At 34.9% G+C, this 13502-nt stretch overlaps 1 pseudogene; it reads left to right on the top strand.

Moving 5' to 3' along the window:
* The first annotated feature begins 6302 nt into the window (after positions 1-6302).
* On the top strand, positions 6303-7347 carry LOC102979887 (alpha-enolase-like; annotated as a pseudogene).
* The last annotated feature ends 6155 nt before the right edge of the window (positions 7348-13502 follow it).

Raw genomic sequence — 13502 nt, 5'->3', positions numbered from 1 at the left:
TTTCCTCAGAAAGATACAGAGGAAGTAAATACTTTGAAATATTCATGTCTAAAATCATTTATCTGCTTCATATGGTTAATATTTAGATACTTAAACAATTTGTATTCAAAATACATTTCTTAATAATTTTAAATCATTATCCCTGTGTCTTAGAGTATTCAGCGTCTCTGTGGAGATCCTCTACAAATTCAGTTCTCATTCTTTTTACATAATCAGTCTTCCTTGCTTGTTACTTTAGTGAACTTTTTTTGATCCTTGGTTTTCTCAAAGCCTATTCATACATATCTACATATGTTAACACTTTTCACTCTCCTACCACTCACTTGTGCCTTTCAATTTGAAGACTTCTGATTTTCTCCTGCCTTTGGAAATCCTTCTCTGAGGCTTTATTTCCCTCTTCCATTATCTCTCTGGTAATCTCAAACTCCTTTTACATGAAAATTGGAACCCCTATATTCATTGTCCATGTCTCAACTTTTTTTTTCTATTTACATAGGTATATATATTTTGGGAATATTCTTAACCTTTTCTTCTAGTTCTTCTTTTTCAGTCTAAAAATTGTTCTAATACATCTAAGTATTCCTTCTTATTGGCTCATTTTAAAAATATTACCCTGTTTTTGACTAAAAGTTAATTTTTTAAAGAGTTAACTCAATATCTCAGAGGAGATTTAGAGATTTAGTTTTTAAAATGATCTTAAAATATCTTCTATCACTAAATTACCTACTTCTTTTTTAACAATTTTCCAAATCATTTTTCTTGAAATTTCACTTTAGATAATATTGATTTTTCTTTAAAATCCTTAATTTCTGGGTAACAGTTCTAATTTATAGATAACTGAGGTGGATTTTGTTTGTCACTAGGCAGGCATGTTTCCCCAGAAGGATTTTCCCTTAAATGGGAGGATGCAAGGCAAGCCCTGAATATTAAAGCAGACATGCTGACCGTAGGGTTTTTTGTTTTTGTTTTTGGTGACTGTAGGTTTTAATTAAAGGTGTGTGGGTTGGGTGATGGGGTAGGTAGACCACACATGGGCAAGTTCTACCTCTGTTATGCAATGTATCCAATCCAACCTCAAAAACTGGGCTTTTCTCTGGGACTTCAAAGGTCTTATTAAATGTTCTTTAATCTGCTCATATACCATGTTCAAATTCTCTCTCTCTTTTTCTTTCATCTCCCTTTCTGTCTTTTCTTTTTTCTAGTTTTTTTTCCTCTTTTGTCCTTCCTTCCTTCCATTTTTGTTTGTTTCTTTCTGTCTTCTTCACAACATCCTTTACCGTAAACATGCACTGGATAATTATACATTAAATTCACAGGCGTAATTATTTTTCATAGCCAAGCTAGGAGATACCACAGGAACAAAACATATATGTGTGTGTGTGTGTGTGTGTGTGTGTGTGTGTATATATATATACACACACACACATATATATATTTAATGTGATAGCACATTTATATTAACTTCTTAAGTGATGTACTTCATATGCCACTAACTTGATGTAGAGATTTCTCTCCTAAAAATCTTCAATAAATTAGGAACAAAGGAAATGAGGCCCACAATTTTTGAAATATGAGTTACATAAAGGCAATTTTATATTGACAGCTACCTTTTGATATTCCTTTATTCATTCATTCACCTCATTTATTCTACTAAACTAATGTTCCTTTTCTGTGTGCGGTGGTGAAATGAATTGTAAGGGATTGAGGGAGTGATATTTCTTTGAGTGAGGAATAGTCCGTATAAAAGTTTAGAATATCCATGGGCCAATATAAAAGATTTTTTTAAAGTGATTTTAATGTGAGTGATACTTTGAAGGTTGTGACTGACTATCTGAAGATACTGGGAAACATTCCTCCAATGGGATCCTTATAAGCATTTTACAACATTGATGTTATATTGACTTGTTAGACATCTTGTCTAATTTATAGCCAGTCCACCCTATTTTAGGCCTTGAATAGCTATTAACATTTAGAATTTACAGATAAACAGATAATAGGTAAAATAATCTAATCTGATTATCCTTTACCCTTGTACAACGATCACCTTATATAGAAATGCTTTTCTTCTTCAGCATAATTATCTGTCAAAAGAGTAATTTTCTTAATCACTGTCCTATAAGAGTTTCCGGTAATTATTGGGGGAAACCTGTTTTCTTTTATCAAAGTTGTTTCTTAGTGAGCCGTGATCACCAGCCAATTAGAGATTTGTTTCATTTAGGCGAATGGGTGTCGTTAAGCAACACAAGCCAATATTTAGGTTCATAATTCCCCATCAGAAACTATAAAAAATTCAAAGTACACTTCAATAACTCAATTATACAAAAGTGTACAATATAATTAAGTTGCTGTATGCTCTACCACAGAAAGATTTTTTTAATTGAAGTATAGTTGATTTATGATATTCTGTTAGTTTCAGGTGTACATCAAAGAGATTCAGTTATTTTTCCAGATTATATTCCATTATAAGTTATTACAAGATATTGAATATAGTTTCCTGTGCTATACAATAAATTCTTGTTGCTTAGCTGTATATAGTAGTTTGTATCTGTTAATTGCATACTCCTAATTTGTCCCTCCCTCCCTCCTTCCCTCTCCCCTTTAGTAACAATAAGTTTGTTTTCTATGTCTGTGAGTCTATTTTGTATATAGATTCATTTGTGTTATTTCTTAAATTCCACATGTAAGTGATATCATCTAGTATTTGTCTTTGACTTATTTCACTAATCATTATATTCTCTAGGTCCACCCATGTTGCTGCAAATGACAATATTTCATTCTTTTTTATGGCTGAGTAATATTCCGTTTCACATCTTTTTTTTTTTTTTTTTTTTTTTTTTTTGCGGTACGTGGGCCTCTCACTGTTGTGGCCTCTCCCGTTGTGGAGCACAGGCTCCGGACGCACAGGCTCAGCGGCCATGGCTCACGGGCCTAGCCACTCCGCAGCATGTGGGATCCTCCCGGACCAGGGCACGAACCCGTGAACCCTGCATCAGCAGGCAGACTCTCAACCACTGCACCACCAGGGAAGCCCCATTTCACATCTTTTTAAGCCAATCATCTGTTGATGGCCAGTTGGTTGTTTCCATGTCTTGGCTATTATAAATTGTGCTGCAATGAACATTGAGGTTACATATATCTTTTCAAATTAGGGTTTTTATTTTTTTCTGGGTATATAACCAGGAATGGGATTGTTGGATCATATGGTAACTCTATTTTTAGTTTTTTAAGGAACCTCTACACTCTTCTCCATAGGGGCTGCACCAATTTACGTTCCCACCAACAGTGTAGGAGGGTTCCCTTTTCTACACACTCTCTTCAGCATTTATTATTTGTAGACTTTTTATGATGGCCATTCTAACCGGTGTGAGGTGATACCTCGTAGTTTTGATTTGCATTTCTCTCATAATTAGCAATGTTGAACATCTTTTCATATGCCTCTTAGCAATCTATATATCTTTTTTGGAAAAATATCTATTTAGGTCTTCTGCCCATTTTTTGATTGGTTTGGTTTTTTTTTTGATATTGAGCTGAATGAGCTGTTTGTATATTTTGGAGATTAACCCCTTGTCAGCTGCATCATTTGCAAATAATTTCTCCTGTTCTATAGGCTGTCAAAAAATTACAGACTTTTTGTGTTCTATGTGTAGCTTGGTCTTCTTAATCTCTAACCTTGCCAACTGAGTTGTTGGTACTGATTATCTCAAGTATATTATAGCAAGGATTATATGAGAAAACTTTGTAAATTGTAATATTTCCATCAACTTGATAATGTTTAGAAACTTATTTTTTCCTCATGTTCAATGGCTAAAGAAGAAGTGATCTCAATATGATCAAGTTGATGCCAAACATCTAAACATGGAACCTGTTTTTGACAAAATAAATAAAGCTTTCAAAAATAGTATACACTTTCCTGTGAAGTTTATCTGATAATATATCTGATATTTAAAAAAATTGTATGTGATATTTATGTTGTTCTGTTTGGTTCATGTGGTAGTTCATGTATAAGGTAGGAGAGTATGATTGATAATGTAATTCAGAACTTTGGGTATTAAATGAGTGGGGTTTCCTGAATGGAGTCAGCAATCAGGAGTTCCGTCTCTTTATATTACCATATTTTGTCTAGGGCACTCTTTTTATTTTATGGTAAAATAAGAAGCCAATCATGAACAATAGAGACATGAAATATGTTGGATATAAATAAAGGCAAGATAAATTTTAGAAGACAATAAATACAGATATGGGTAATATTGATATATGGGTAATATTCACCATAAAATGTATGTCATAATATGTTACTCAAACTTATCAGTTTCTTATACAGTCAGTAATTCATATGCAAACAATTTTAACTTTCACACAGATAATTAAAATGGATTCTCTTTGTTGTGTGAATTTCCTTTCTCCTTGATTCCAAATTAGTTCCCTTAGAGGGCTGGTTCATTTTTCTGAGACAAAACAGGATTCACCATCTTCCTTTTTCCTCTTTGGAATAGGCTGAAATTTTAAAATTCCCTTTTAGTTCAGCCACTAGTAATTTCACCTATGAAAGCTTTAAAATATTCAGAAAATTGGAAAGACTCATTAAGAATAAAGAAGTTTGTATTTGTATTTAAACAAACTAGAATATTGATTCTGGAAAAATTATCTAAACATATATAATCTTTAACTAAGGTGATTTTTATTCACATTAAGTAGATCACATGAACAGTAACGTTGAGTTTGGACATAAAACCTTTGAACATTTGTTGAACTCAAAATTGTGATTTGTTTTTTTACTCGTTAGACTAAATACTAATTTGTTCTGTAAACTTTATGAAAATTCATGTAGGTAATACTCTTGGTCTATACTACTGAAGAAATTATCTGTGGGGTGTATTTCAAAAGAATGTGAATGTTCTGAAAACCAGCATCTGAACATAATCTCCAAGTATAAAAAGTGATGATTTCGCATATTAAAGTCCTAAGGAGGTGGAAAGGTGACATTTTTTTTTTTGCTGTTGGTGTTTTGTTTGTACTTGATTTTGAAAATAGAGTAATTAAAAATGAGAGACAGACTATAATCAAAATGAGTTAGAAGGAATTTTGTTATGTTAGAATGAGTAAGGATAGTTGTTTCTCTTGTATTCATTTGTAGAACATGTAACAAGGCTATTCTTCAGATCAAGAATTTCAGTGAATTGATGGGCTGCAGAATTCAAACAGCACATTTAATTTATGTGCACATGTAACTTCATAGTTTATTATAAAATTTTTTCAGTCTAATTTCAATTTTCTAACCCTATTCGTTCCTATCTCTTTTTTTCTGTTTTTTATATAATAAAGTTTGAATGGCACTTATCTGGTCCAAAGGTAACCATTTCAACCCTTTCCAACAAATGAATTAAAGACTTCAACAAACAAAACCTCAGTTGCATATCATTGCATCTTTATTTCATGCATTAATTTACCTAATATCCTATAATTATGTGAATCCTTTAACTTGAACTGGAGAAGAACTTGAATTAACTTGAATATGGAACAACATAATGTTTTGTTTTGTTTCATTATTTTCTTTCTTGGGAACTCTGTGAATTGATTATGTAAATACACAGCAAATTTGAAACTAAAAGTCACAAACCATGTCTTAAAATCTAGACATAATTTTCCCTGCTGTGATAGGATAGAAGCACACTTTATTTTGAAATTAAGATTGGTAATTTACCAATATGATACATTTTTCTGCAGTGATGTGAGGGGATCTGGATAGTCAGATGAAAATTACAACTTCTGATTTTAATAAAATTATTGCTAAATTCCTTTGTGGAAGCATTACTCTCTAAAACCTTAAGCATGGTGGCTTAAAGCCTCAGGCATTTATTTTTTCACAGTCCTGGAAGCTGGAAATCCAATATCAAGGTGTCAGTAGGACCATGTTTCCTCTGACAGCTTTAGGAAAAACTCCTTCCTTGCCTCCTCTTAGCTTCTGGTGGACCCTGCGACCCTTGGCATTTCTTAGCTTGTAACTGCATCACTCCAGTCTCTGCCTTTGTCCTCACATAGTCTTCTTCCCTCTGTATGTCTCTTTTGATGTGTCCTTTCTTCTTATAAGGATGTCAGTCACTGGATTTAGATCCCAGCCTAATCCAGTATGACTCCATCTTAATTAATTACATCTGCAAAACCCTATTTCCAAATGAGGTTACATTTTGGGGTTCTGGTTAGACATGAATCTTGGGAGGACACTATTCAATCCGCTACAATTACCAGTTAAAAATTTTAGGTAAATGTATTATATTTGTAGATCAGAGGAATTATGTAAACTGAGCATGTGGAATATGTAGAAGACTGACAAATGGATGATAGAGATGGATGAAATGGAAAATAATTCTAAATATAGTACTAACTTCATTTTGGGAGGGACCCTGGCTGTCTGTAAGGCTAGTTTTTTTATAAAGGGTGTCCGTGTACCTCCAAATTGCTGACTTGACTGACAACTCTGAAGTCATCTTGTCCATTCCAGCCTTCAGTGTGGTCGACAATGGTTCTCATGCCGGCAACAAGCTGGCCATGCAAGAGTCTCTGATCCTCCCTGTTGGTGAAGCAAACTTCAGGGAAGCCATGCACATTGGAGCAGAGGTTTACCACAACCTGAAGAATGTCATCAAGAAGAAATATGGGAAAGATGCCACCAGTGTGGGGGATGAAGGCTGGTTTGCTCCTGAAGAATGAAGAAGTTCTGGAGTTGCTGAAGAATGAGATCAGGACAGCTGGCTACACCGATGAGGTTGTCATTGGCATGGACTTGGCTGCCTCTGAATTCTTCAGGTCAGGGAAGTATGACCTGGACTTCAAGCCTCCCAATGATCTCAGCAGGTACACCACACCTGACCAGTTGTTCGACCTGTACAATTCCTTCATCAAGGACTACCCATTGGTGTCTATTAAAGATCTCTTTGACCAAGATGACTGGGAAGCTTGGCAGAAGTTCACTGCTAGTACAGGAATCCAGGTGGTGGGGGACAATCTCTCAGTGACCAGCCTGAAGCAGATTTCCAAGGCCGTGGGTGAGAAATCATGCAACTGCCTCCTACTCAAAATGTAGCAGATCGGCTCCATGGCCAATTTTCTTCAGGTGTGCAAACTGGCTTAGTCTGATGGGTGGGGCATCGTGGTATCTCATAACTCATAACCGAAGTTATCTTCATTGCTTACCTGGTGGTGGAGCCCTGCACTGGGCAGATCAAGACTGGTGCACCTTGCCTAACCCAGTGCTTGGCCAACTACAACCAGATCCTCATAATTGAAGAAGAACTGGGCAGCAAGGCTAAATCTGCTAGCAAGTAGTTCAGAAACTGGGTAGCCAAGTAAGTTCTGGGCAGGTGAGCACCTGAGCCTTTCAGTCACTAGTTGGCTGGCTAGAACCCTGCTTCTGATGTTTACACAGATGGTTCAAGGTCTCAGCTGATACATGTAGGGGCTTCTGGTAGTTAATGCCCTTCTGTTATCCCTGTGATGTTCTCTCACTGCTTCCTTAGAACTGCTTCAGAAGCCAAGTTGACCATCTGAAACCCTGTTGGAAACCTTAGCTCTGTAATCATGTCATTGACCCAAATCATAGTTTTTCTCATCTTTCTTTCCACCAACTGTCTGGAGCCATGAGAATCTACAGTGCAATCTCTGAGGTGTCCACAGGCAAGATCCTTAGTGGTTTTGTGTGCAAAATAAAAAGACCTCAGTGACCAGTAAAAAGAAATTGAAGTATCAAAAAGAACATTTAATTAAGAAAAGTTAATATATCAGGAAAACTTTTTCATACCCCTTCATTTTATCCTATAACAACATAATATGTTCTTTTCGGTGAACAAAGAAGAATTCACATAAAACAATTTTTTTTTGTTGTTTTTACAAAGTACTGAGAAAAGTTTAATTATGTTTTGGGATATAATGATTTTCATGCACAACTGTGAGATCTTAATTTTTTTGTTCTTTTTATTTTTTATTGTGAGTCGTATATAGAACACAGTCATACAGCTTCAGGATTTTTTTTCACAAATGCCTCTGTAATCACAAACAGTTCAAGAACAGGACTTTTCCAACATTCTAAAAGTCCCTTTCATGTCCCCCTCCAATTACAACCCCCTCTTTCTTTCTCTAAAATAAACACTATCCTGAATTCTAACACAGTACAGTAGTTTTGGCTGCTTTGTACTTTATCTTCATAGAATCATGTAGCGTGTACTTATATGAGTCCGACTTCAATTACTTGACATAATGTTTGTGTGACCCATCCCCATCTTTGAGTGGTTTTACTTTAGTTCATATATTTTCATGGCTATTTATTAATATCCCCAAATTTACATATCCCTTCAACAGCTTATGGACATTTGGGGTATTCTGAGTTTAGGCTACTATGAAGAAAGTTGCAAAACATTTAAAAAAAATCCTTGACCATGAAGTCGACACGCATGTGCCTGTATTTCTATTGTGTTATTATTTAATTAATTAATTAAACTCTGTTGCTAGCTCTGATACAAATCCTAGGAGTCCAGGAATCCCAAGAGTGGGGAGGTTCTGTATATTGAGTTGGGACTTGGAAAAATCTATCCCCCAGGTATCAAAGTGAACAGGATAAAAACATAGCCCTTAAAGCAACTGTTGTGAGTTTTGAAACACCTCCATCCCTAAAATTAGCTTAATAAAATTAGTTGATCAAAATTATCTACAAAATGATTAATTAGTATAAGCATAATTTACCAAACAACTCAGGTAAAACTTAGTCCTATAGATAGGCCTGCATAAATGAGCAAAGATATATCACATGTTTATTAATTGTAACATTTGCTAAAATACCAAATAATAGAGCCAAAAAACAAATAACAGCAGCAAAATAGAAAACAACAAAAATGTTCTGTCCTTAGTCATCCTAGTGCTTAACGCTTGGTTGTAATGAAAGGAATAGCCATAATAGCAGGCTTGGTAATATGCCAGGGCCCAACCATAAGAACTCCCTCTCACTGAACCTATAATAGGTGACTGCTGAGTGCTCAACCAATTAGCAATAGAGACTAAAGTTAAGCTCTTGGTAAGGCACCATCCTTTGAGCAGCTTAGCTAGCCACCATAGAATAGACTGATTACATTGGATCCTTTCCATCCTGGAAGGGTGAATAATTATCCCTGTGCTGGATTGATACATATTCTGGGTAAACCAAGATGACTTTAAACTTCCCCTCAGTTTAACGAAGCTTTGGACAAGTTTCTTCTTACTATAGACCACTGGACTGGCTTTTCTTAGAACATTTACTTCAGAAACTTTCAACTGTAAATTCTTGTTCTGTTCCTTTGAAATGTATGTAAATCTGCTTCTAACCTCTTGCCAGTTTTATAGCTCAGGAAATGTCTTTCTCAAGGACCTGGAAACCATCTCTTTGAAATGTAAACATCAAAGGAGATAACACCCCTATTTCCTAGTCTCTGAGGGAGGGTAGGAGCCTAACTTCGTGAGGCAACACTTAGCCAACACAAATAGCCTCATTAAAGAGAAAAAGATTTGCAAACTCAGGAAAAGCTCAATGTGTTGGACGCATACCATTGATCAACCCTACCCCCAAAGTCTCCAATACTTTTCCACTAGCTCATCCCAGTGCTTAAAGTGTTTCCCATCTTTTGTTTCAGTGGAGTTGAATTCAGTCTCCTTCCCTGTTGTAATAGTCTTGAATAAGCTCTTTTTGTCCTGCTTAACTTTGCCTGATGCAATTTTTGCTTTGACATGGGTGTGGCTAAGTGTTTTCCTTGTCTGTCTGCAGTGGCTTGGCCAGCAAGTCTATTCATGGGCTAACAAATTGATTCATTGTAATAGATTATGAACAGAGCCTCAGAAAAGCAATCAACAATATGGTGAAGATGATGCAACAATAAGTACAGTTCCAAGAAATTCTGTGAACCTAATACTCTTAATATTCCTGATAGATAGAATACCTTTGTCTGAGTGCCCTTTCACCATTGCTCTCAGGGACACAATTGATTAATTTTTGCCTCATTGAGCAACTTTTGGCCTCTGCACTAGAGGTCCTGGTTCTGAGGGGAGGGACGTGTTTACACAAGAACATATTAAGGATTCCACTAAACTTGAAATTATTGATCCAACTAAGTTATGTTGAGTCCCTCATGCCAGTAAAACAAGGAACAGAAACGGAGTTACTATACTGGCAGGGATAACTGACCACATTTATCATGAGGAAGTGGGGCGGCTGCTGTGTAATGGGACAGGGAGAAGTATGTCTGGAGTTAAGGAGATTCCTTAGGGTTCCCCTTAGTGCTCTTATTGAGTCAAAACCGTACATGGCAATTGCAGGAAACACAATCTGACAAAGATATGGTAACCAAAGTATCAGAATTCTCAGGCGTGAAAGTATGATTTATCACACTGGACAAGCACTCTTGGCTAGCTGAAGTGCTGACTCAAGTTGTGAGAAATCTAGTATGAGAAGTAGAAGAGGAATATAAAGAATATCAGCTGTGGTCAGCCTCAGGAACAATTACAGCAGCAAGGCTCCTTACCATTATCTTGTAATTTGTTGGTTTTTGTTGTTGTTGTTTTTTTAAAAAATCGTGACCAACCTTTAAGAAGCAGTGACATTAATAGAACTGTGCATTTAATGTAGGGCCTGAGGAAGACCTGAACAATGTAAAGTGAAGACATTTATTGCCATGCCCTTCCCCAAACTGCAAGTCGTTCCCTATATTATGGCTAGTCTCCAAATGTCAATCTCCGCATCCTGGTACCTCAGGACACTTTCTGGAAGCACAGAAGGCTGTTCTCTGTGCACTCTTAGTTCTGGGAATGATCAGGGGATTCACATCATTCTGGGAGTTGAGGAATAAATACACAACTGCCTCGCCTCTTAAGTGAGAGAATTTTAAAGTGTGATTTTATACCACTTTTTAGAGTTTCCCCAGTGGATTAAATTCCATTAGCCCACCATGACAGAAATGCACCTTTTATGACTGCCTTCTTTTCCTATGGTTTTCTCACACCTCCACCAGTGACATTTGTACTCCAAAATAATTATTTGCACTCAAGTTTTTTAATCTTAGTATCTGCTTCTAGGAAAAAAACAAAATCACACATATACAGTATGACTTCTGACAATTGACTATGTAAGAAGGAAGTAATTTCTAAATCTCTATGTTATACAAAATAATAGTCATCTGTATAATTTTTTAAAGATCCTGATACAATGATATTTCTAGATCAAATTGAATATTCTTGTCTATTTTAATTCATGAATATATATATATATGAATGTGGGTTTAAATTATACAAATATTATTTCTTATATAATAAAATACTTCTGTGATAAGATAAAGGTTATCTTGATTACTTACTTTACTTTAGTTGCCCAGAAATTTTTCAAATTTCATTCCTTAAGGATGAGCATTCACAGAGTAGTTAAGTCTTTGGTCGGTTGTGTCGGATCAGAAGTGTGTCTTGGGATTAAGTTAAAGAAGTTAAAATATATAGAATTATGACTTGTTGCTTACTAACTGACACAAGCTAGAATTTGTAGTTCAAATATGAAGGAAGGAAATAAACAGCACAATTGGTTACGTGAGAAACACTGATTTATGGAACAAAAGTGTATTGCTTTTTAATGATAATGTTTTTGTTGTGTTCTTTAGCAAGGCGAAAATAAAGCATACTTCACTGAGTTGATAATTCCAGGTTTTCAGGTATTTTTTTCATAATACATTTCTTATTTGTAATATGGCCATTAGACGTGAGAATGTTTAAACCTGAATTAAAATGAATGTTCAAAATTGAATAGATTATATTATCTATGCAGTTGATCCACTTTAATGATTAAGGAAGTTCAAATGAATGCATCAACTATTTTTTATCTAGTGTTTGTCTTTTATGAATGTAAACTGTGGAGCAATTACTATAATTGTTATTAAGTTAAGAAATGATACACAAAGCCAAGGTATACCCAAAATTAAAACTATCAGAATTTTGACTGACATAAACTGAATAAAATGTGCGTATCTCTACATGTACATTTCACTACATTTGTTATCCAAATAAAAAAGCATTTCCCAATACAAAATAAATCCACAGCTATATTATGTCTTAGGAAGGTTTAGATATTCACTAGCCCATAATTCAATGTATATTTAACACAGTGAAATGGTTGTTATTTTAGAACCAACTTTTCAACAATTTCTTCACGCTTGCCTTAAAAATTCACCAAATTAAATGTTTCTAAATGTCTAATAGCAGGGATATGCCTGTTTGATATAATGGATATAATAAATATTTATTATAAGTCTAAAGAATTATACTGTCTTTGAAATGCTATCAGAGAAAAACATGTTATTCACTTTACGTAAACAGACATTTTAAAAAGTATTAGGAATCCGATTTTTAAAAATATTAGTATAATTTCTAACGAATCCCAGAGACCAAATGGATAACTCCATCTTGGCCCTTATGTACTTTTCTCCCCAGACCTTCGGAGACCTCTTTGATTATTAGCATAACATTTTCTCACCTCTTAGGCTCTGTATATGCTTCAATAGTCTCATTTACATTTGGCTTACTCACTCAGCAATACTGCAGAACTTGTTTCATAGAAGGAAATAAGCTATATATGGACAGGAAAATTAAGCAGTAGCTCGAGATTTACATTTTAAAAAAATCTCTACTTTCATTTCTATCAACATCCTTCTGGGACTTAGCTCTATTCCTTTATTTATTGTTTATGTTAGCCTACATTTCTCCTCTTATCTTTACTCCTTTTCCTTTTTCTTTTCTAACTAGTAGTAAAGACGGCAATCTCTTTTATCTTGTTTACTTTCTTTTAAAGTCCTTTGTTCCATCATAACAATATTTACCCATCCTAACAGTATTTACCTACAGAGAGCCTATCATCTGAATTATTTTTGCTAACATCTTAGAATGGCAGTATGTCAGATAGGCTCACTAAGACACCGGAGAATAGTATAACAGAATACTAATTATAGTTGGGAAAGATCATGCAATTTGTTTACTTGGGTCTACAAACACTTGAGGGTGCTGTGGAAAGTTAGAGCATTGATGTTCAAATGATTTCAAATAACTTCAGACTGCCTCCTGGCAGTCATTTTCTGTTTTGTTCTTTACAGAAGTTTTAATTGGGTGGATCAAAGTTCGTTCTCAAATTATAAACAAGGAAAAAATGAAAAAGTCAGCATGGATTTTTATACACCAAGGGCCGAATGATTCAGATTAGAAGGGGAAAAAAAACTAAAAGATGCAGTTTAGATTTAAAATAATTTTAATGTAATTGAATTAAGATATGCAAATATACTTTGAAAAATGTCTGATGAAAATACATCTAAAAGCAGATCCTGAATCACAGCAGGGTCATTAGTACAATACAAAAGTCAATGAGAAAATTAATTATAACTATAAATCCGTAGTTTATAGTAGGTCTAAAGAAGTATTTCCTTCATGTATACAAGACTGAACTGCTTTTTAAGCTG

This window comes from Physeter macrocephalus, chromosome 7 (genome assembly GCF_002837175.3).
Source record: "Physeter macrocephalus isolate SW-GA chromosome 7, ASM283717v5, whole genome shotgun sequence".
Lineage (NCBI taxonomy): Eukaryota > Metazoa > Chordata > Mammalia > Artiodactyla > Physeteridae > Physeter > Physeter macrocephalus.
This window is presented reverse-complemented; position numbering and strand designations above follow the sequence as displayed.